The following is a 21,203-nucleotide window of genomic DNA, read 5'->3' on the forward strand; positions in this document are numbered from 1 at the left end:
CCGGGGCCTGCCTGCCCTGCTGGGGCACTGTGGCTGGGGACAGGACCACAGGGGGCAGGCTCTGCCGAGGCCACCTCCACACAGCCACAGCAGGACACATGCCGAGCTCCTGATGGCCCCCCATGTGCCGTGGGAAATCGTCCTCAGTCCAGAGGCAGGGCTGTCAGAGGAGAGACGGGCCTGGGGAGGGTCAACAGGAGGGAGAAAGGGGACAAGGAGGGCTTCAGTTGGAGGCCGCCGTCCACCGGTGCCTCCGCCGGCTCTGCCCCCCCCCCCTCTGTCTGTGAGTGTCAGACACTGTGCTGTGTTCAGGCCAAGGGCCCGAGGATGCCAGCCGGGCCCTCCAGGAGTGGCTGGGCCAGGCCAGGCCAGTGGGGGACCCCATGAACGACAGCCACGCCTGGTGGAGAGGAAAGGTGTGCTGGGCAGATGGCACTGGGGCCGCCTCGTGACAGACAAACCCGGGCCCCCAGGGGGAGGAAGGGCCTGGAGGTGGAACGTCTCCCAGCTACTGCCCGCTGCCCACCACGCTGGCTGCCATCACCGCCTGGGGCTGAGCTGCTCCCCCCTAGAGAATTTCCTTGGGTAGACACTCACCTTGGGGGTGGGGGCAGCTGGGGAGAAAGGGGCCTCACCCCCGAGGACGGTCACAGCGTTCCAAGGCCGGGCAGGGCACGGGCCAGAACACCATGGACAGGGCATCTATTTTTAAACCCGCCTAGGGCCTCTTTCTTCCCGTCTCCAGGCGCGACGTGCGCCCCTTTGTGAGCAGGCTCCGAAGCCCCGCCATGCCCCCTCGGCCCCTCGATGGTTGCTATTTAAAAGCATCTTGGTCTGGGCAAGAGAAAGGAGTAATTGGGGGCCTGGGAGATGAAAGGGGCCAGCCCCCCTCTTCGGTCTGTCCTGGCTGAGGGGTCAACAAAACCTTCCTTGTGGCCCTGCCAATTACAGGCACTGAGGGGAGCCACGGAGCCAGACAGGAGACATGACCGCCCCCCACGCAGGGGGAGCAGGTGGCGGGGAGGCGGGCGCGGGGGTGGCTCACTGCTGCCTCCCACAGGGCCCGGCCCGCCCGGAAAGTGGCTGCAAGCTGAAACCCCAAAGCACCCCCAACCCGAAAATGGGCAGAGCCCGCCCTGCTTTGTTTGGGGACCCGGCACTGTGAGTGTGCCTGCTTGCTACAGCTGGCCCCTCCGGGCAGGCCACCACGGGTGGTGGCCCTGCAGCCCCCGAGACCGACTGTCTCTAATGATGGCCGAATGACCCAGCCGCCACAAAGGGCCCTTTCAGGGCCCGCCAAGAGCATGTCTGCGGCCACCCAGCAGCTGGCCTGAGGACTGCAGGTGGCATAAAACGCCACCACCTGTTCCCTGCCAGCAGGTGTCCTGCAGCCATGGCTGGCCTGGGCACCAGCACCTGCCCCCGACCATCCGGGGTCAGGAACAGAGGCGCTGGGTGTGGCATCTGTGGCGCCTGCCCTCACACGCAGCCCCAGGCCCTGACGCAGCTGCCCCCTGGTGTCCCCAGCCTCCAGGCTGCTCCTGGTCACTTCTTCCCAGATCCACAGAGGACCAGCCAGGTTGCTGCTGGCTGAGCCCCTCTCGTCTCTCCCTGCCTCTCTGGGTCCCCCTCTCTGCCTCTGTCTCTGGTGTCAGTGGCTCCGCTCAGTGTGCCCAGGGAACCCTCAGAAAGGCCCATCCTCACTCAGCCACACCTGGCCCCCTGCAGCGGGGGGAGGGGGACAGGGACCAGCACTGCCACTCCTGAGAAAGGGTCTGGAAAACCTGGGTGGCGCTGGGCAGATGTGTGGGCTGTGGCCCTGCATGGCCGTGTGCACTGGGACTGGCAGGAGCTGCCCCAAAGCAGGTGGCTCGCCTCTGGAGGAGTGGCTCTGCCTCCAGTCCCCTTCCTGCCCGCCGGATCATCGTCACCCTCCACACCACACCCCATCCTCTACCAATGCTGCCATCCCCGAGGCCAGGTCCTCCCAGGCCTCCGCCCGCTGGTGGGCGCTTCACCATCTCCCTCCAGCGGAACCCCTCCTTCTTGGCCGAACCAGGCCCTGGCGTTGTGCCGCTCTGTCTCCCCACCGGCCACCCCACTGAGACTTGTTTCCTCGGTCTTCTCCGCCAGTGGCTGCCGGGTGGCCTTCGAAGGCCACCGTGACCCCTCAGGGCTCCACAGGGTTCCCCAACCCAGCCAGCCTCACCCCCTGCTGACCCCAAGCAGACGGGCCATTTCCCACCCCAAGCCTTTGATCACGGTGTTCCTCACCTGCGGATGAGGTGTGGGTGAGCAGAGCGTGGGCATCAGATTCCAGCACGATCTAAGGTCCCACAAGGCTCCCTGGCCTCATCAGCCGCCACAGACACCCGAGGCCACCTCCCAGACCCACAGGAAGTGAGGCCCGCTGGGGCCTCAGCACTTCACTTGCTGCCTCTGAGCCTCAGGTTCTCCATCTGGGACGTGAGCTCCAATAGCACCCGTCAGGTTGGTAAGGACTAAGTGAGATGCCATGCACGAGACGCCCAGCGTGAGCTGCCGCCCGGCACGCTGGCCGCCCTGTCCCCACCCCACACCTGCCAGTCCTTCTAAAGATCTCTGCGAAGTGGGAGAAGGCACTGGAAGGGGAAGCCTCAAATCTCAACCAGAGCACCCATCACGTGTCTGCGAATCTCCATTCTCCCAGGATGCAAGCAAGGCACCTTGGGGTTGCTGCCCCGCCCCCACCGTCCTCACTGGGCAAACGTGACCCTGGTGGCAGCCCAGTGGGCCGAGCCAGTGCTGCTTCCCGGGACAGACCCCTGTATGTGCCCAGCCAAGCCCCAGGGCCTGGGCGCTGGAGAACCAGCGGAGCCAGCCCAGGCTGTGGTGCAGTGAATTCTGGGGTGTCCGGCCAGCGGCCACTGAGACCGTCCTCTTGGCTTTCTCGGGACAGGGGACATCTGGACACACGTGTACCAGGGCAAGAAATCAGCAGGTCCTCTGATAAGCTCAGGGGGAAGAAAATACCGAAGTCACACAAAAATTCAAACGAAGAAGTCAGAAGACGTTCTGGAGGTAGGCTTGGTGGTCCAGGTGGTGGTGGTGAAAACCGTGCTGCCCTGCCCGCCCCACCTGGGGTCGACCTGGCCACCGGGGAAGGACCCACCAGGGAAGGACAGGGCAAGTGCCCTTGAGGCGCCAGCAGGTGTGCGGGCATTTGGCGCTCGCAGCAGCTCTGAAATCAGCACCTGCCCATTGCACAGGTCAGGGCACTGAGGGCAGTTTCCCATGAGGATGGAGGGTCCACCCCAGGGCCTGGCCACCCTCCTGTGCCCCTGGGCTGGGCAGTAAGGCTCAGTAGGCTCAGTCCCCCTTGAGGCAAGGGGCACCCCACTCGCCTGCCCAGGGGCTTCTTACCACCACGACTCAGCAGACCCCCTTCCAGGCGCCTGCTGTGCCTCTGACCCTCACTGCCCTGGTTGTGCGGGAGAGACCGAGGCCCGGGGACCCAGGGGCTTGCTGGAGAGGGTGCAGACAGCGAGGGCAGCCAGGCTGAAGGCGGCCACCGGCCCTCCCCAGGCTGCTCTGCTGCCCTTGGAGGAGATAGGGACGTCATTGCCGGTGGCTGTGGGTTCTCCTGGGTGTAAGGGCAAAGGGGGCAGAGGCCCAGCTGTGCTCAGTTTGTGGGTGGGCAGGGAGGGGGACAGTGATGTCATCCCAGGACCAGTGGGAAGATGATGGCATCCGGGTGTCCCCCACAGCCCGGGAGGGACATGAACAGGGAGCTGAGTTGATCTCAGCGGCAGGATGGGGGTCTCCTGGTAGAGAAAAAACAGCAGGGGCAGGCACACAGGGGCAGACGATGCTGGCGTGACCAGGGAGCCGCAGCATGGGACTCAGAAACAGGGTGACCTGTGCCAGGTCCCGCGGTGGGGGCTCAGCGGGCGTTGACATCAGTGGGGGTTGTCACCCAGTTCCCCCCGCAACAGTGGCATTCACTCCTCACAGCCCTCCGCCTTCATGTGGCATCTCCCAGGGCACATCGCTCTCTGCGTCTACATTTCCCCTTTGGGTAAGGACTCCGTCTGTGTCCACGCCGGTGCTGCATGCGCTGTTTTGGTCACGGCAGCTCTGTAACATAGTGTGAAAGCAGGAAGCGGGAGGCCTCAGCTTTGTCCTTTTTCCTCAAGATTGCTTTGGCTACTTGGGGCCTTTTGTGGTTTCAAACAAATATTAGGGTTGTTTTTTTCTATTTCTGTAAAAAAATGCCATTGAAACTTAGACAGAGATTGCACTGAATTTATAGATGGCTCTGAGCAGTGGGACTTTCAACAGTGCTAAGTCTTCCAATTCAAGACCACGAGATAGTTTTCCATTTATGCGCATCTTTTTCAGTTTCTTTCCTCAATGTCTTAACAGCTGTAAGTGCACAGGTCTTTCACCTCCTTGGTTAAATTTATTCTCAAGTATTTCTTTAGGTTTTTTTTTTTTTCCGATGATGTAAATGGAATTGGTTTCTTAAGTTTTCTTTTGGATAGTTTTTTTTGTACACAGAAACACAACTGATTTTTACAATTTATTGAATTCATTTATTGGTTTTCAGTTTTTGGTGAAGCTTTTAAGGTGTTTTCTATGTAAGATCATGTCACCTTCAAACAGAGAGCATTTTGCTTCTTCCTTTCCTATCGGACCCCCTAGGGTTTCCAGTGCCCCATGTCCACGAGGGATGGCACGAGCGGGCACCACTGTCTCGTTCTTAATTTTGGAGGAAAAGCCTTTAGCGCTTCGCCATCGAGTGTGATGTTAGCTGAGGGTTTGCCATAACAGCATTTATTACGTTGGGGTGCATTCCTCCTCTACCTAATTCGTTGAGAGTTTTTATCATAAAATGATGTCAAATTTTGTCAGATGCTTTTTCTGCATCTACTGAGGTGATTGTCTATAGATTTCATCCTTCATTATTTTAATATAATATATCACATTTATTGATTTGCCTTTGGTGAAACATCCTTGCATCCTAGGGACAAATTGGACTTGACCATGGTGTGGTCTTTTCAATGTGCTGTTGATCCCATTTGCTAGCCTTTCATCAAGGACTCACATCTGTGAGCATAGATTGCATAGAGCGTTTGCATCCACGCTCATCAGAGACATTGGCCCGCAATATTTTCTTCTTGTAGTGCCTTTATTTGGCTTTGGCATCACGGTAACACCAGCCACATAAATTAGTTTGGGAATATTCCCTTCTCTTCAATTTTTGGGAGAGTTTGAGAAGAGCAGGCATTAATTCCTCTTTAAATGTTTGGTAAAAGTCACAGGAAAATCAGATGAATTCCAGCCAAGATGGAGGCATAGGTAGACACACTGTACCTCCTTGCAAAACTAAAACAAAGACAACAGATTTAAAGACAAAAAACAACCAGAACTGGCTGAAAATCAAACTGTTTGGAAGTCTGACAACCAAGGAGTTAAAGAAGAAACATTCATCCAGCCCAGTAGGAGGGATGGAGACAGGCAGCTGGGTGGAGAGGATTTGAGGCAAGGCAGTGGCTGGAGGACCCGGGGGAGCGGCGGCTGGCAGATGGAGTGGTCCCACATTCACGTGCGGACAAACCTTGAGGAACAACTGGGGAGCGAGACAGATGCACAGTCCTGGGTTCCAGGGCAGGGAAGTAACACTGACCGAAAACACCTGAGGGAGTTGCAGCAGCGAGAGAGACTCCCAGCCTCACAGGAGAGTTCACTGGAGAGACCCGTAGGGTCCGAGAACAAACACAAGCCCTCCCACCTGGGAATCAGCACCGGAAGGGCCCAGTTTGCTTGGGGGTAGCAGGAGAAGTGACTGAAAGCCGGCTGAGAGACAAGCAAGTGACACTGTGCCCTCTCTGGCCCCTCCCCCACATACAGTGTCACAACGCAGTGACCTGCGTTGCCCTCCCCTGGTGACCACTTAAGGCTCCACCCCTTACTATGTCACAGGTATGCCAAGACAAAAAAAAATGACCCAAATTAAAGAAGAGATCAAAGCTATAGAAAAAATACAACTAAGTGACAAACAGTTAGCCAACCTATCAGATGCACAGTTCAAAATACTGGTGATCAGGTTGCTCACAGAAATGGTTGAGTATGGTCACAAATTAGAGGAAAAAAATGAAGGCTACAAAAAGTGAAATGAAAATGTACAGGAAACCAACAATGATGGAAAGGAAACCAGGACTCAAATCAATGGTTTGGAGCAGAAGGAAGAAAGAAACATTCAACCAGAACAGAATGAAGAAATAAGAATCAAAAAATTTACAGAGGGGCTTAGTAACCTCAAGGACATCTTTAAATGTTCCAACATATGAATTATAGGGGTACCAGAAGGGGAAGAGGAAGAGCCACAAGTGGAAAACTTATTTGAACAAATAATAAAGGAGAAATTCCCTAATCTGGCAAAGGAAATAGACTTCCAGGAAGTCCATGAAGGTCAGAGTCCTAAAGAAATTGGACCCAAGGAGGAACACACCAAGGCACATCATCATTACATTAACCAACATTAAAATGAAGGAGAGAATCCTAGAAGCAGCAAGAGATAAGGGGACAGACACCAACCAAGGAGCTCCTATCAGACTGTCAGCGGGTTTCTCAAAAGAGACCTTCCAGGCAAGAAGGGGCTGGAAAGAAGTATTCCAAGTCATGAAATCCAAAGACCTATGGCCAAGACTGCTCTATCCAGCAAAGCTTTCATTTAGAATGGAAGGGCAGATAAAGCGCTTCTCAGATAAGGTCAATTTCAAGGAGTTCATCATCACCCAGCCCTTATTATATGAAATGCTAAAGGGACTTATATAAGAAAAAGAAGATGAAAAATATGAACAGTGAAAGGACAACAAACTCACAGCTATTAACAACCGAACCTAAAAAGGAAAAAAACTAAGCAAACAACTCGTATAGTAACAGAATCACAGAAATGGAGATCACATGGAGGGTTGTCAGTGGGAGAGTTTGAGGGGGAGAGAGGGAGAAGGGTACAGGGAATGGGAAGCATAAATGGTAGGTACAAAATAGACAGGGGGAGGTTAAGAATAGTGTAGGAGATGCCGAAGCCAAAGAACGATCAACGACTGAACATAAAAAAGAAAAACAAGCCCCGAGTGGTGCAGCTCAGGGATTGAGTGCCAACCTGTGAACCGAAAGGTTGCTCATTCGATTCCCAGTCAGGACACACGCCTGGGTTGCTGGTGAGGTCCCCATTTGGGGTACAGGAGAGGCAATCAATCGATGTTCTCTCTCGCACAGCGATGTTTCTCTCTCCCTTCCCCTGCCTTTAAATAAATAAATGTATTAAGTAAACAAATTTCTTAAATAAATAAATTTAAATAAATAAATAAAATCTTTTAAAAAGTAGTAGTAAAACAAACAAAAAAAATTAAGCAAACAATCAGAACAGAAACAGAATCACAGAAATGGAGATCACATGGAGGGTTATCAGAGGGGAGGGGGAGTGGGGAGAATGGGGGAGAAGGTACAGGGAATAAGGAGCATAAATAGTAGGTACAAAATAGACAGAGAGAGGTGAAGAATAGTTTAGAAAATGCAGAAGCCTAAGAACTTATATGTACGACCCGTGGCCATGAACTAGGGGAGGGGGGCAATGTTGGAGGGAGGAATGATGCAGGGCTGCGGGGGATAAGGAGGGGAAATCGGGACAACTGTAACAGCACAAGCAAAAAAATAACATGTTTTAGAAAGTGAAAAAAATCACCAGGAAAACCATCTGGTCCTGAGCTTTACTTGTTGGGAGGTTTTTTATTTCTGATTTCACCTCCGAACTATTTATAGATCCATTCAGATTTTTATTCCTTTTGATTCAGACTTGGTAGGTTGTTTCTCTGAATTTATCCACCTCTTGCAGGGTATGTAGTTTTTTGGTATATAGTTCTTAATAGGAGTCTCTTATGACTGTTTGTATTTCTCTACTAGCACCTCCAATGTCTTCTTTCATTTCTGGTTTTATTTATTTGAATCTTCTTTTTTCTTAGTCTTGCTAACGGTTTTTCTTTTTTAAAAAGAACAGCCCTTAGTTTTCTTGATCTTTTCTATTGCTCTTAAGTTTCTATTTATTTATTTCTGCTCTGATTTTGATTACTTCCTTATTTCAGTTAACTTTGGGCTCAGTTTGTCTTCTTTTCTAGCTATAGTGTAAGTTTCAATTGTTTATTTGAGATTCATCTTTTTCTTAACTTATGCTTTATGTCCATAAACTCTCCATTCTACAACTGCTTTTGCTGCATGTATAAATTTTGGTGTGCTGTTTCTATTTTCATTGTTCTCAAGATATTTTTAGTTTCCCTTTTAAATTTTGCTCTCTGACCCATTGATTGCTCAGGACTGTGTTGTTTAATTCCCACATTTTTGTGATTATTTTCAACTTTCCTTCTGTTTCTGTTTTCTGTTTCATACAATTGTAGTCAGAAAAAAATACTTGTCATAGTTTTAATCTTCTTAAATTTGTTAAGACTTGTTTTGTGACCTAACATGTAATCCATCCTGAGCAATTTCAGTGTGCGCTGTAGAGGACTGTACGTCATGCTGTAGTTTGATGGAATGTTCTGTGTATGTCGGTTAGATTCATTTGGCATAAAGTATCGTTCAAGTTCAATATTTTCTCACTGACTTTCTGCCTGGATGATCCACCCACTGTTGAAAGTTGAGTACTGAAGTCCCTACTGTCTTGCATTGTTGTGTATTTTCACCTCCAGGACAGCTAACATTTGCTCCGTAGATGTGTGTACTACGATGTCAGGTACATGATATCAGTCCCTGTTATGCCCCCTTGAGGAATTAGTTCCTTTCTTACTATATAAGGACTTTCTTTGTCTCTTGTTATGGCTTTTGACTTGCGGCCTCTTGTGTGTGGTACGAGTGTCAGCCACCCCTGGTCTCTCCTGGCTTCTCTTTGCAGGCACCGTTCTTCCCATTCCTGCACTTCCGGCGTGTGTGTGTATTAACGCTGAGGGGGTTCGTGTGGACAGCACGTGGTTGCCTGTTCACTTCCTTTCCAGCCAGTCAGCCACTCCACGTATTTGTATCTGGGAATTTAATCCATTTACATTGAAAGTAATTCTGTATAAGAAGAACTAACTAGTGCCGTCTGGTTCACTGGTTTCGGGCTGTTGTGTAAGTTCTTTTCTTCCTCGTTTTCTGTCTTCTTTTAAGACTTGATGACACTCCATATGGCTACGCTTTGATGTCTCTATCTTCTTCTTTTGTGTTTTTACTATAAGTTTTCTTTCTTTGCGATTACATAAAACACCTCCTAGTGGTAACAGCTCGTGTTGGGCTGACAACTTTGCGCACAAAACCCTGCTGGGCTTTCCCTCCCCCACGTTCTGTTTCTGACGTCAGGGTTTACATCCTTTTATACTCTGTATACAGCAGTAGACTGTGCTGGCTACACTCGTTTTCAACACTTTTGTCTTTCAACCCTTATACTGGAGTCAAGTGGTTCATATCCCACCCTGACAGTATTGTTCTGAATTTGACAACATACTTACCATTACCAGTGAGCTTTATACTTTCGTATGTTTTCAAGTTACCAGTTAGTCCTTTCTGTTAAGCTTGGAAAAATCTCCCTTTAGAATTTCTTAAAGGAAGGTCTGGTGGTAATCAGCTCCCTCCGCTTTCCTTCGTCTGAGGTCCTTTCTGAAGGACGGCTTTGCCAGTCCAGGTACCTTGGTTGGCAGGTTTGTTCTTTCAGAGCTTTGAACGGATCACCCCACTCTCTCCTGCCCTGGAAGGCTGCCGTTGTAAATTCACTGATAGCCTTATGGAGGTTTACATGTATGAGTTTAATTTATCTTGCTTTTAAAAAATTATCTCTTTTTATGAGATTTTATTTATTTACTTTCAGAGAGAGGGGATGGGAGGGAGAAAGAGAGGGAGAGAAACATCAGTTGGTTGCCTCTCATGTGCCCCCAACCAGGAACTTGGCCCACAACCCAGGCAGGAGCCCTGACTAGGAATTGAACCAGCAACCTTTTGGTTCACAGGTCGGTGCTCAATCCACTGAGCCACACCAGCCAGAGCTAAAAAACATTTCTTTGGAACGGAAGAAGACACAAATAAATGGAAAGGTATTCTGTGGTCTTGGATTGGAAGAATTAGCACTGTTAAAAGTCCTACTGCTCGAAGCCATTTATAAATTCAATGCAACCCCTGTCCAAGTTCCAATGGCATTTTTCACAGAAATAGGAAAAACAATCCTAACATTTGTTGAAACCACAAAAGGCCCCAAGTAGCCAAAGCCATCTCGAGGAAAAAGGACAAAGCTGAGGCCTCCCACTTCCTGCTGTCACGATGTGTTACAGAGCCACCGTGACCAAAGCAGCACAGTACTCATGGGAGGACAGACACACTGGCCAGTGGAACAGGACAGGGAGCCCAGAAGTGAACCCACGCGTACATGACCCACTAACCTTTGACAAGGACACCAGAAACACATGCTGGGGAAAGGACAGTCTCTTCAATAAATGGCACTGGGGAAACTGGGCATCTGCTCGTCAAAGAATGAAACCAGCCCCCGATCTCATACTACTCACAAAAACTAACTCGGACTGCATCAAAGACTCAACTATAAGACCTGATACCACGAAACTCCTAGAAGACAACGTAGGGTAAAAACTCCTTGACATTGCCCTTGGCAGGAGTTTCTTGGCTATGACACCGAAAGCACAGGCACTAAAAGCAAAAACAGGCAAGTGGAACGACATCGAACTAAACGGCTCCTGCCCAGCAAAGGGAACCCTCAGCAAAACCGAACAGCAGCCAGCAGGATGGGAGACGACATTTGCAAAGCCCATGTACGATAAGGGGTAATGCCCCAAATATATAAGGAACCCATACAACTCAACAGCAAAAACACAAATAACATGATTAAAAATGGGCAAAGGATCTGAATAGACACTTTTCCAAAGAAGACATAGAAAAGGGCCAGAGGTAAATGAAAAGATACTCACTATCACTGGTCATTGGAGAAATGCAACTTGAAACCACAGTGAGACGTCACCTTGCACCTATCAGAATGGCTGTCATCAAGAAGACAAGAGGGACTTCCGCCAAGATGGGGGCATAGGTGGAAACACTGTACCTTCTCCCACAACAAAGTTTGAATACAACAAAGGTTTGGAGAACAAAGACACAGCCAAAGAACAGAAAATTGAATTATACGGAAGTCCAACAACAACGAACCGTTCTACAGGACTGGTAAGAGGGGCGGAGCCAGCAGCGGAGCAGGGTCGGGCAGGAAAGATCCCCAGACGTAGGGGCGCAAGTGGCCTGGAACCAGTCGGGGTGCGGGTCAGACTGACCGCGGTCGCACATTTGCGCACAGTGAGACGGACCATGCAGGCCCCAGGGGGCGAACCCAGTGGTGGAGGGCTGACGGCAGTGGCACACTTGCGTGCAGTGGGACGAAACACGCGGGCCCAGGTGACGGTGGCAGCTGCGGCACCAGCCACCTGTCGGGGCCACGGCGGGAGACGGCCGACGGGACGCCATTGCTCCTCTTTGACCCCACCCCCACATACAACGTCAGAACCCAGCGACTTAGTTGCCCTGCTCTGGTGAACACCTAGGGCTCCGATCCTGCTACAGAACAGGCACGAACAGCCCAAAAGATGGCGCAAGAAGAACTCAAAGTCCCAGAGCCGATAACTCTAAGCAACCAAGAGATTGCCAGCCTCTCAGAAGCACAATTCAAGACACTGTTTATCAGAATGCTCACAGAACTGGTTGATTACAGTCACAAATTAGAGGAACATATCAAGGCTAAACTAATTGAAATGAAGGGAGATGCACACGAAACCAATAGTGATGGAAAGGAAACTGGGACTCAAATCAATGGACCAGAAGGAAGAACGAAACATCCGACCAAAAAGGAATGAAGAAATGAGAATTCAAAAAAATGAGGAGAGGCTTAGGAACCTCCAGGACATCTTTAAACGTTCCAATATCCGAATTATAGGGGTACCAGAAGGGGAAAAGAAATAGCCACAAGTGGAAAACTTATTTGAATAAATAATAAAGGAGAACTTCCCCAGTCTGGCAAAGGAAATAGACTTCCAGAAAGTCCAGGAAGCTCAGAGAGTCCTAAAGAAGTTAGACCCAAGAAGGAACACACCAAGGCACATCAGAATTACATTAACCAACATTAAAATGAAGGAGAGAATCCTAGAAGCAGCAAGAGATAAGGGGACAGTCACCTACAAAGGAGTACCCATCAGACTGTCAGTGGATTTCTCAAAAGAGACCTTCCAGGCAAGAAGGGGCTGGAAAGAAGTATTCCAAGTCATGAAATCCAAAGACCTACAGCCAAGATTGCTTTATCCAGCAAAACTTTCATTTAGAATGGAAGGACAGATAAAGTGCTTCTCAGATAAGGTCAAGTTCAAGGAGTTCATCATCACCAAGCCCTTATTATATGAAATGCTAAAGGGACTTATATAAGAAAAAGAAGATGAAAAATATTAACAGTGAAAGGGCAGCAAACTCACAGTTACTAACAACCACACCTAAAACAAAAGCAAACCAAGAGGACAGCTAGATCAGGAGCAGAACCATAGAAATGAAGAACACATGGAGGGTTAGCAACAGGGGAGTGGGAGGAGGAGAAGGGGGGAGAAGGCACAGAAAATAGCATAGATGGTAGGCAGAAAATAGATAGGGGGGAGGGCGAGAATAGTGGGGGAATATAGAATCTAAAGAACTTGCGACACGTGGTCATAAACTAAAGGGGGGAGGGTGGGGGAGGGAGTGTGCGGATGGAGGGGAATGAAGGGGGGAATAGAACAACTGTAATGGTATAATCAATAAAATATATTTTAAAAAATAAAAATAAAAAAAAGAAGACAAGAGATGACAGTGTTGGTGAGGATGTGGAGCAGGAAGCCACACCCAGAAGGGACATTGGTGAGAAGTGACACGGGTGCGGCCACCGTGGAAAACAGTACAGGGGTTTCTCAAGAAACAGAAAAGAGAACCACCACGGGATGCGGCCACCCCGCTTCTGGGTGCTTCTCCGAAGGAAACGAAAGCAGGGTCCTGAGGAGGCGGCTGGGCTCCCAGGCTCACTGCAGGATCATTCACTGCGGCCAGGACAGGGAACAGCCTGTCACTGACAGACGAATGGATAGGGACGATGCAGTGCAAACACATGGCGGAATATCACGCAGCCCTGAAAAAGGGAAGAAAACCCTGCCATTGGGGACAACATGGATGAACCTGGAGGACATCACGGTAAGCGAAAGAACTTGGACAAAGAAAGACAGTGCCTGTACGGTGGTGTCACTTCTGTGGGAAATGTTTTTCAAAAGCTAAGAACATTGAAACGGAGGGGAACACAGTGGCAGCCCGAGGCTTAGGGGGTGAAGGGGGCAGGGGTGCTGTGGACGGTAGTTCCCACCGCGCCGTGTGCTTGAAAGTGGCTCAGTGCGTCTGTCCTGAGCGTTCCCAACACACACGCAGAACAGGTAAGTCACGTGGGGACGAAGCCGTCCCTTCGCTTGATCGCAGCGATCATGTTATACATTGTAGGCCCATCATCACATCGTGCACCTTTAATACACACAATTTTATTTGTCAACTATAACTCAGTGCAGTGGGTGGGGGGAGAGAAAGAAATGCTAACCTGCAGAGAAGACACACTTGGCACCGGGTGGGCAGGTAGGTGTGCCCTAGCCGGTTGCTCCGTGGGTGGGCTGGCCTGGCCTTCACAGGCGAGGCGGGGCGAGGGGTCGGGCAGCAGGTTCTGCCTCCCTCACCCGCACTCCCGCTGGCGCTTCCCCTCCTGTTGGACCCTGAGCTCAGACGAGGCAACTCTGAGTAACAGACGAGAGAGGAATGAGGCCACTTCATGACTCTGAGCACAGACTGAACAAAAGAACGAGGTCCCTCTGTCCCCCGCAGAGAACGAGACAGCCCCTCTCCTGGATGACAGGTGAGCGACTGCAGGGGGGGCGGTTCTTCGCCAACAGAAGCCTCCTCTTCATTCTCTCGTTCCTCTCCGAAGGCGAGGTTTACAGAAATGCTTCCTGACAGCACCGGACCCAGATCGAACCCCTGCCTCCTCCGCGCCCCCAACCCCCCCCCCCAGGCCTGTGTCGGACCACACACACCTTTCCAGTACCCTCTGACTGGGGTGCCTCCCCGGGCTCCTCGAGGCCTGCGTCCTTCCTCACCGCCAGCCATTCCCAGTCCAACGGTCAACTCTAAGTATGTCTGCCCTTGGAGGTGCTTGGCTGAGGGCACTGCCACACAGCTGTGTGGCTCCGGACACACGGCGGTCCCCCTCTGGGCTCATCTGGAAGTCAGAGGAGACACCGACCCTCTCTGGAGCTCCAGCACCAACAGAGAGCCCCTGGCGGCACTGGCAGTCCCTCCGAGGGAGGAGCGTCCAGCAGGATGTCTCCCACCGGCTTTTAGGAACAAGGGGCCCAAAGGACGGGCCCTGCGCCCCCCTTCATCCTGATTTTGTAGATACAGAAATTGAGCTTCAGATGCACTTTCTCCAGAGACCCTGGGGTTTGGTAGTACTGGCTGGGGGGAGGTGAGGGTCCTCCAGAGATACGGGGCAACTCAGGGCAAGTAGGTGGGCTGGGTGGCTCTTGGGGACAGCCCTTCAGCCTAAGGAGTCCTGTGCCAAACTGCCGTCGTTCCACAGTATCTGCTGCAGACCCCGGTGCCTGGAGGTCTGCGTTCTGCAACAACTCCGCCCCTCGTACTGTCTGGGTCTTGGAGGGGCTCTGAAGGAGGAGGGGCTCCGTGGGCGGGCACCGTGGGCGGGGAGGATTAAGAGGGAGGAAGGAGGGGCCCACGGAGAACCCCCCCTGAGGCTGGGAGGGGCATTTCTGTGGAAAGCACCTGTCTCCTCCTTGGCTTGGTTGTGTGGTCTACAAAGTGTGAGAGGAACCCGACAACTGGGGGTGGGGCGGGGGTCTAAACCGGGTCCCGTGGGCTTTGAAAATGGGAGCGGCAGTGGGTCGGAGTGCTTGTTTGCACGAGCTTGGGTGTGAGGACCCTCCAGACCCCTCTATTGGCATCCTGCATTTCACCATCTGGGGAGCGAAGAGGTGGGTCTGCCCGGGTCACTCCGACTCTGGGGGAGCCAGGGCAGGCAGGGTCTTCCACCTCCCTCCTGGGGCTTTCTGCAGGGTGGGAGCTCTGGACCCCTCCCCACCCTCCCACGGCCCCAGGCCTGGAGCGGTGGTCAAACCAGGGGGCGGGGCCCGCTGCAGACCCCGCCCCCCTAGACTGCCTACGGACAGGTGTGTGGCTCTCGGACTGCCCCCTCTGCCGGAGTGGACGTCCCGGCGGTGCCCGGGGCTGGGTCAGGCCGATATCCCACCCCTCCTCTGAGCAGCCCGAGTCTGCTTGCTGCCCACGTCTCCAGAAGTCCCCACGCCTGGGCCTGGCCCCCTAGTATGAGTGACAGTGGCGCGGGCACGGTCCCCCGGCGGGGCGGGTTGAGGTCAAGACCCGCGAGCCTTCCGTCTGCCGCTTCCCGCCCAGTCCCCGTCCCTCCCCTCCGCGCTCGGCCCGCCCCTGGCCCCCTGTGCGGGGCCGGGCGCGCTCTGAGTCCTTCCCCCAACTCCCCTCCGCCCCCTCCGCCGCTGGCCCCCCGCCCGGCTTCCTGTCCCGCCTCCGCGCCCCGCGGGTCCGGCTCCGCCGCCCCCCGTCCCCGACGTGCGCCGAGCCCCTCAGATCCCCGCCCCCGCAGCGCCCGCCGCTGGCGCGGCAGGTGCGTCAGCAACCGGGGCCGCTCGCGCGTCATTTATTCAATAGCTCTGGGCCTGAAAAACAGCCGCTAAATTGCCTCCCATTTTCCCCAAGCCCATTAGCGAGCAGCGGTTGGGTTCCTGGTAATTCTGCCGAACCGCCCGCGCGGGCGGGCGGGGCCCGTTCACCGCCGCCTCCACCTGCCCCGAGAAAAGCACCCACTTTTCTTGTTTGGGAAGCCGGGGCCACGTCCCCCCGGGGTCCGCCCAGGCCTGCTCGGCCTCTTCTCTGCTTTTAGTGGCCTTGCCTCTCCGCGGTCTCCCAGCGCCCTTCAAAATCCTCTCTGGGCCCCCCAAAAGGATCTCTTCCAGGCCGGACCTCGGCCACCCGAGGGGGGGCAACCTAAGGGTAACAACGACCAGCACCTTCCTTCGCGGGGGGCGGGGGCGACGGTTACCACGCGCCACTGAGCCTTTGGCAGCTCCACTAGCGTTCCCACTGCCCTTCCCACTGGGACCCGGAGTCGGAGCGGCACCTCCTCTACCTGCTGGCCTTGACACCTGACTTTTTTTTTCCAGCTGAAAATGGGAAGGTGGTATTAGAAGCTGGTAGTAGAGGATAAAGTATAAAAAGGCACTCCATGATGCAGCGTATTCCTGAGTCCCTCGGGGCAGAGGCAATGACCGGTGGGCCTTTCTCCCCGACCCTGAGTGGGGTACTAGGTGCCATCTGACAGAGGCCTCAGAGGGTGTCACTCCTCCATTCGTGGTGTCCTTGAACAATGCTGCTAGGAAGAGACAGGGCACCACCAGGCCTCTGTCCCAAGTACAGGGCACACACAAGCCACTAGGTAGATGGCAGCTGCATGCATGAACTATTAATTCACACTAATGACCACTGTCAAATTATAGCTTACAGAGGGCCAGGGAGCTAGGAAAGGCCAGTGAGCCCCTCGCTGGGATCCTGCTGCTGCGGCCATTACGAGGTCTCATGGCAGGAGTGGGGGACATGGGGGACCCCTGTACACGTCTGTCTGTCAGACTGGGGGTGCTCCCTGGGACCTTCGCTGTGCTGTGTACCCCCCAGGCAGGGAAGCTGGAACGGTGGCTGTTGGGCATTGGGGGACAGAGGCGTGGGGAGGGTGTCTGCACCATCTCTGCCCCCAGCCCCACAAAACGGCAGCCTTAGTACAGCCCAAGTGCACTGCACCCCATCGCGACCCCCACCCCTTGCATGTAATGTACAGCGCCAGCCCCTTTCCTCCTGGACTAGCCTCAGGCAAATGTGAGTGGCCCTGAGGGAGCCACCAAACAGAAGATGACAGCAGACAGGAGACAAACGGTCACCCCCCCCCCCCCCTCAGCCAGGACTTTGCAGGGCAGGGGCCCTGGGAACTGGGAAGCCCCTAAGCCCCAGGAAGGCCCACAGCTCTTCAGAGGGTTCTGCTCACATCTCCCTCCCTCTGTGGGGTTGGGGCAGGGGCAGAGCAGCCACGCCCCAAGCTCGGATGGTCTGTTCCATGCCCCCAGCACCCGATCGTCTGACCGCGGCGTGGACTGGGGCCGGAGAAGCAGAGGAGGCGGGCAGAGTGACAGTGTGGAGTGACAGGCCCTCCACACTGCACCAGGCCCGATCTCAGGTCTCTCCCCCAGGAACCCAGGTCACATAACAAAGGAAACTGAAGCTCAGAGGGTTTGGGGGACTTCCTCCAAGTAACACAGCAAGCCCCTGGCAGAGCCGGGCTGGCGGCTCAGGTGTGCTGGGGCACGTGGCTTTCATCCACCCCAGACTCAGCTTTTGCACTTCATCTGTGGGGTGGGAGCCCAGGAGTGCCTTCAATCCATCAGCCCCTTGACCCCCTTCCTGGGGCAGGAAACACAACTGTCTTCCGGAAACAAACTTACTTTCTGGGAGGCGAGAAGCTCAGCTTTATCCTCGAGCAGCGATGAACCCAAGCCCCGCTGCATTGGATCTTCCTGGGTCCTCCCTGCCCCTCAACAGCCCCTAAGCTGGGCAGGAGACCCCCAGAAGGACAGAGTCAGGCCTGGGGCCTGCTGAGGTGACCCCTGGCTCCATGACCATGGGGGTCAGTGAGTGTGTCTAGGGGGCAGAGAAATAATGGGGTCCATCGCCCTCTTAACCACAGAAATAATGGGACACCTTAGATTCCTCATGGGTGGCAGACCCCAGCTCCAGGGTCTGCTCGTCCTCACCACGGCCCCATTTGACAGACAGAAACCCCCCACCTTCCAGGAGGCTGGGCCCAGCAGGGGGTTGGGAGCAGAGCCTGAGCCCCAGGCCACTGCTGCACTGCTTTGGGATGGGGGGAATGACTGCCTTTCGTCGCCCCGCGTCCCGCGCACAACCCCTCTGGGCCTTAGTTTCCTCTTCTGTCTGGTGGGGGGCAATCTACCGGGGACACTGTACTGGGGGCTGCAGAGAAGCTGGGGAAGATGCATCCCCCCAACCCTCGGCAAGATGGTGGCTGCCGGTCTTTGCGTTCGCTGCGCCCCCTCCCCCTGCCAGCCAGGCCCAGGCCGGGGCGGGCGCGGGGGTGGTCGGCTCCTGGGGGAAACGAGCCTGAGTCACCGCTGGCTAAGCAGCGCGGTCCTTCCGGCGGCGGCGCTGCGCCCGCGGCAGGTTTCATAGGTAATTATGTAATTTACGAGGCTCCTGCTCCGGGCGCGTCTGAGTCAGCCGGCTGCGTCAGGAGGCTGCGTCGTGACCAGCGGAGGCTGGCGGAGCCAGGCGTGGGCACCGGCTCTGACCCTGGGCTCTGGCCTCTGCCCACCCCCACGGGAGGGGTCCGCCGCCGGGCTGGGGGAGCCGGCTCAGACTTCAGACAGAAAGCGTCTTTTCACGGCCCTGGCTCCCACCTGGCAATGTGGGCTCATGCTGGGGAGGCGGCGGGGGAGGGGGGTCACCCCAGGAAGCCCGGGCTTTGGGAAGATGCTCCCTGCGAAGTGTTCCTTGGGCAAAGGCCAATGGTGCTATGAGAATCCCTCCTGAAGGTCGATGACCTTTGCTTTTAAACCTCCCCCTGAATGATCAGCATCTCCGAACGAACACACAGACACGAGAGGTTGAGTTGTTGTATTTATTATTCAAATAGCCTGGCAACATTAAAAGTGCCCCAAAAGGAGGGGCAGGGACTCCTCCGGCTGTCCCATGGGGGAAGGGTCGTTGGCCCTTCTACTGGAGTTTATTTCAGGGGGGTGGGACCCCTCCCTCCCATCCACAGTCCTCCAGGTTCACAGGAAGTCCAGCCTGTCCCCTGAGGGTCCACCCTGCGACTCAGTCAGGGACCTCGAAGTGGTGGTGGCTGTGGGGGCCTCTCCAGCTCCCTGGGTGAGGCGGGAGAGGGCGCTGGTTCCGCAGGTGCCCGCTGTCTGCTGGGGCATAGGTGCCCTGGGCCTCGTCCAGCAGCAGGGATGGCGTTGGAGTGCTGAGAGGCGGGAGAGGGCAGCCAAGGGCTCAGGGAGAGCAGGGCCCTGGGAAGAGCAGCAGGCCGGCCCCTGAGGGGAGGGAAGTCAGCACAGGGTCAGGAGCAGGACCAGAGCCTATTTCCCGGGGTGCCTTCACAGCCCTCCACTGTTCTTATCACAGGGCCCAGCTGGCAAAGGGGTCAGTGACATGGGCAACTCCCTAGTTCCCTCTGCCTCGGTTTCTTCACCTTGTACCGGCCATCTTGGACAGAAAGTAGGTGGTCAGGCCCATCTCCTCTTTTCTTCCCTTCCCTTCCTCCCTTTCCTCTCCCAACCAGCTCCTCCCCACCCAGGCCCCCTCCCATTTTCCTGGCTAAAACCTGCTGCAGACACCACACCCGCCAAGAGATAAATAAATAAAAGAAAAACAACCTCAACTGTGAGAAGCGGCCCAGATCTAGATTTTTTTCCGGCCCTGAATTAATTAGATTTTCAATTGGCACGTTTACTGATCACAGATTTCAAGTTAACGGAGACCCCCCCCCCCCCACTGTTTGCACAGTATAATGCAGCAGGCTGGCGCCCCCCCAGGCCTTGGCCTGCCCCCCCGCCCCCCGCCAACCAAGGAGTGTAACAGAAACATCTATTTTTGAGCGTTAGAGAGCGCGAAGCTTTCACAGATGGTGGAAGCGGCATCCTGGACCCTCTCCCACACCCCAGGCAGGGCCCTGCCCGTGGGGGGAGGGCAGGGAGCTCTGGGCTGGGTCAGGAGGCCCCTTCTAGTCACTCATTCCCTGCCGTGTAGAGCCCAGAGGAGCGGCAGGGTCCGGCACCATCAACCCTAGGAAGAGGCTCGGCTCTCCCCTAGGGCCTATGTGCAGGTGGGCAGCCACCCCACCTCTGCCCCAGGATCAAAAAGGAGGCCACTGGTAGTCCTCCTGGTGGCACTTACCAGCCCTAAGGGTGACTCGGGGGTCAGAGCAGGTTCCCAGCCCTCGTCCTTCCGAGTGGAAGTGCTCAGGTCCAGCCCTTGCCTCATGGCTGGAGTCCACCAGAGGCCCCACTGGTGGGGTGTGTCCAGCCCAATGTGCCTGCAAAGGGAAGGAGAGGCCAACGGGAAAGGCACAGTGCCCCCATGGTGGCCCTACCAGGGACAGCCTGGGCCCCTGCAGGGCCTGCAGGCTGGGCAGGGCATAGACACCTGTTGATCAGAGAGCCCATACCCAACTGCAGACTGAGGCCGTGGGGATGGGGGTGCATCAGGGAAGCCTTCCTGTAGGACGCAGCCCTGGGGCTGTCTTGGTGATGAGGTATGCAGCTTAAAGGCCCAGCAGTGGGCATGAAAAGAGCAGCTGGAGCACCAAGGATGCGAGGCGGGCTCTGAGGGCCCGCTGCCTCAGGATCACACCAGGACACTGTGTGGCCCCCTTTGGGCCCCACTGCCACCCTCACCAGGCCATCAGGAGGGCTGCTGGCTCACCCGGGGGGGGCTGCCCTTCCCCACCCGCAGCCCTGCACTCTCTTCATGATGGGTGGCGTGGCTGTGCAGGCTCCGCCACGTGGCAGGGTAATGGGAAACTGAAGAGGGGCCCTCCATGACACCCCTGCTTCCTGGCCCTTGAGCCTGTCTGCTGGGGACAAACAGTGCCTCTTCCTCTGCGGGGTCTTTTCTGGGCTCCACAGCCTGGGTGGCACGTGGTCAAGATTTATGCCCACCTCCCCCGGATTCTTCTTCAGTTCTGTCTTTATTCCCTCCAGTAGCAAGCTTTTATTTGTTCTACAAACGTCCTCCCAGGGCCTCCTGGTGACGAAGAGATCCAATCCAGCATGGTCTCACACATTGGACACCTATTGTGCGTGGGTGTCCACGGCCACCATCCCCAAGCCAGGCGTTGGCTGAGCACCTACTGGGGGCCAGCCCTGCGGTTGAAGGCACTGCAAGTGCAGGTGCCGAACCCGTGTGCTCTTTTGCCGCCCTGGGGTGCTAGATTGCCCCCATTTTTACAAGGAAGGAAACTACCTATTTGCCAGAGGTAG

The sequence above is a fragment of the Sturnira hondurensis genome, unplaced genomic scaffold, assembly GCF_014824575.4.
Source record: "Sturnira hondurensis isolate 20B ecotype Veracruz unplaced genomic scaffold, ASM1482457v3 Scaffold0021143, whole genome shotgun sequence".
Taxonomy (NCBI): domain Eukaryota; kingdom Metazoa; phylum Chordata; class Mammalia; order Chiroptera; family Phyllostomidae; genus Sturnira; species Sturnira hondurensis.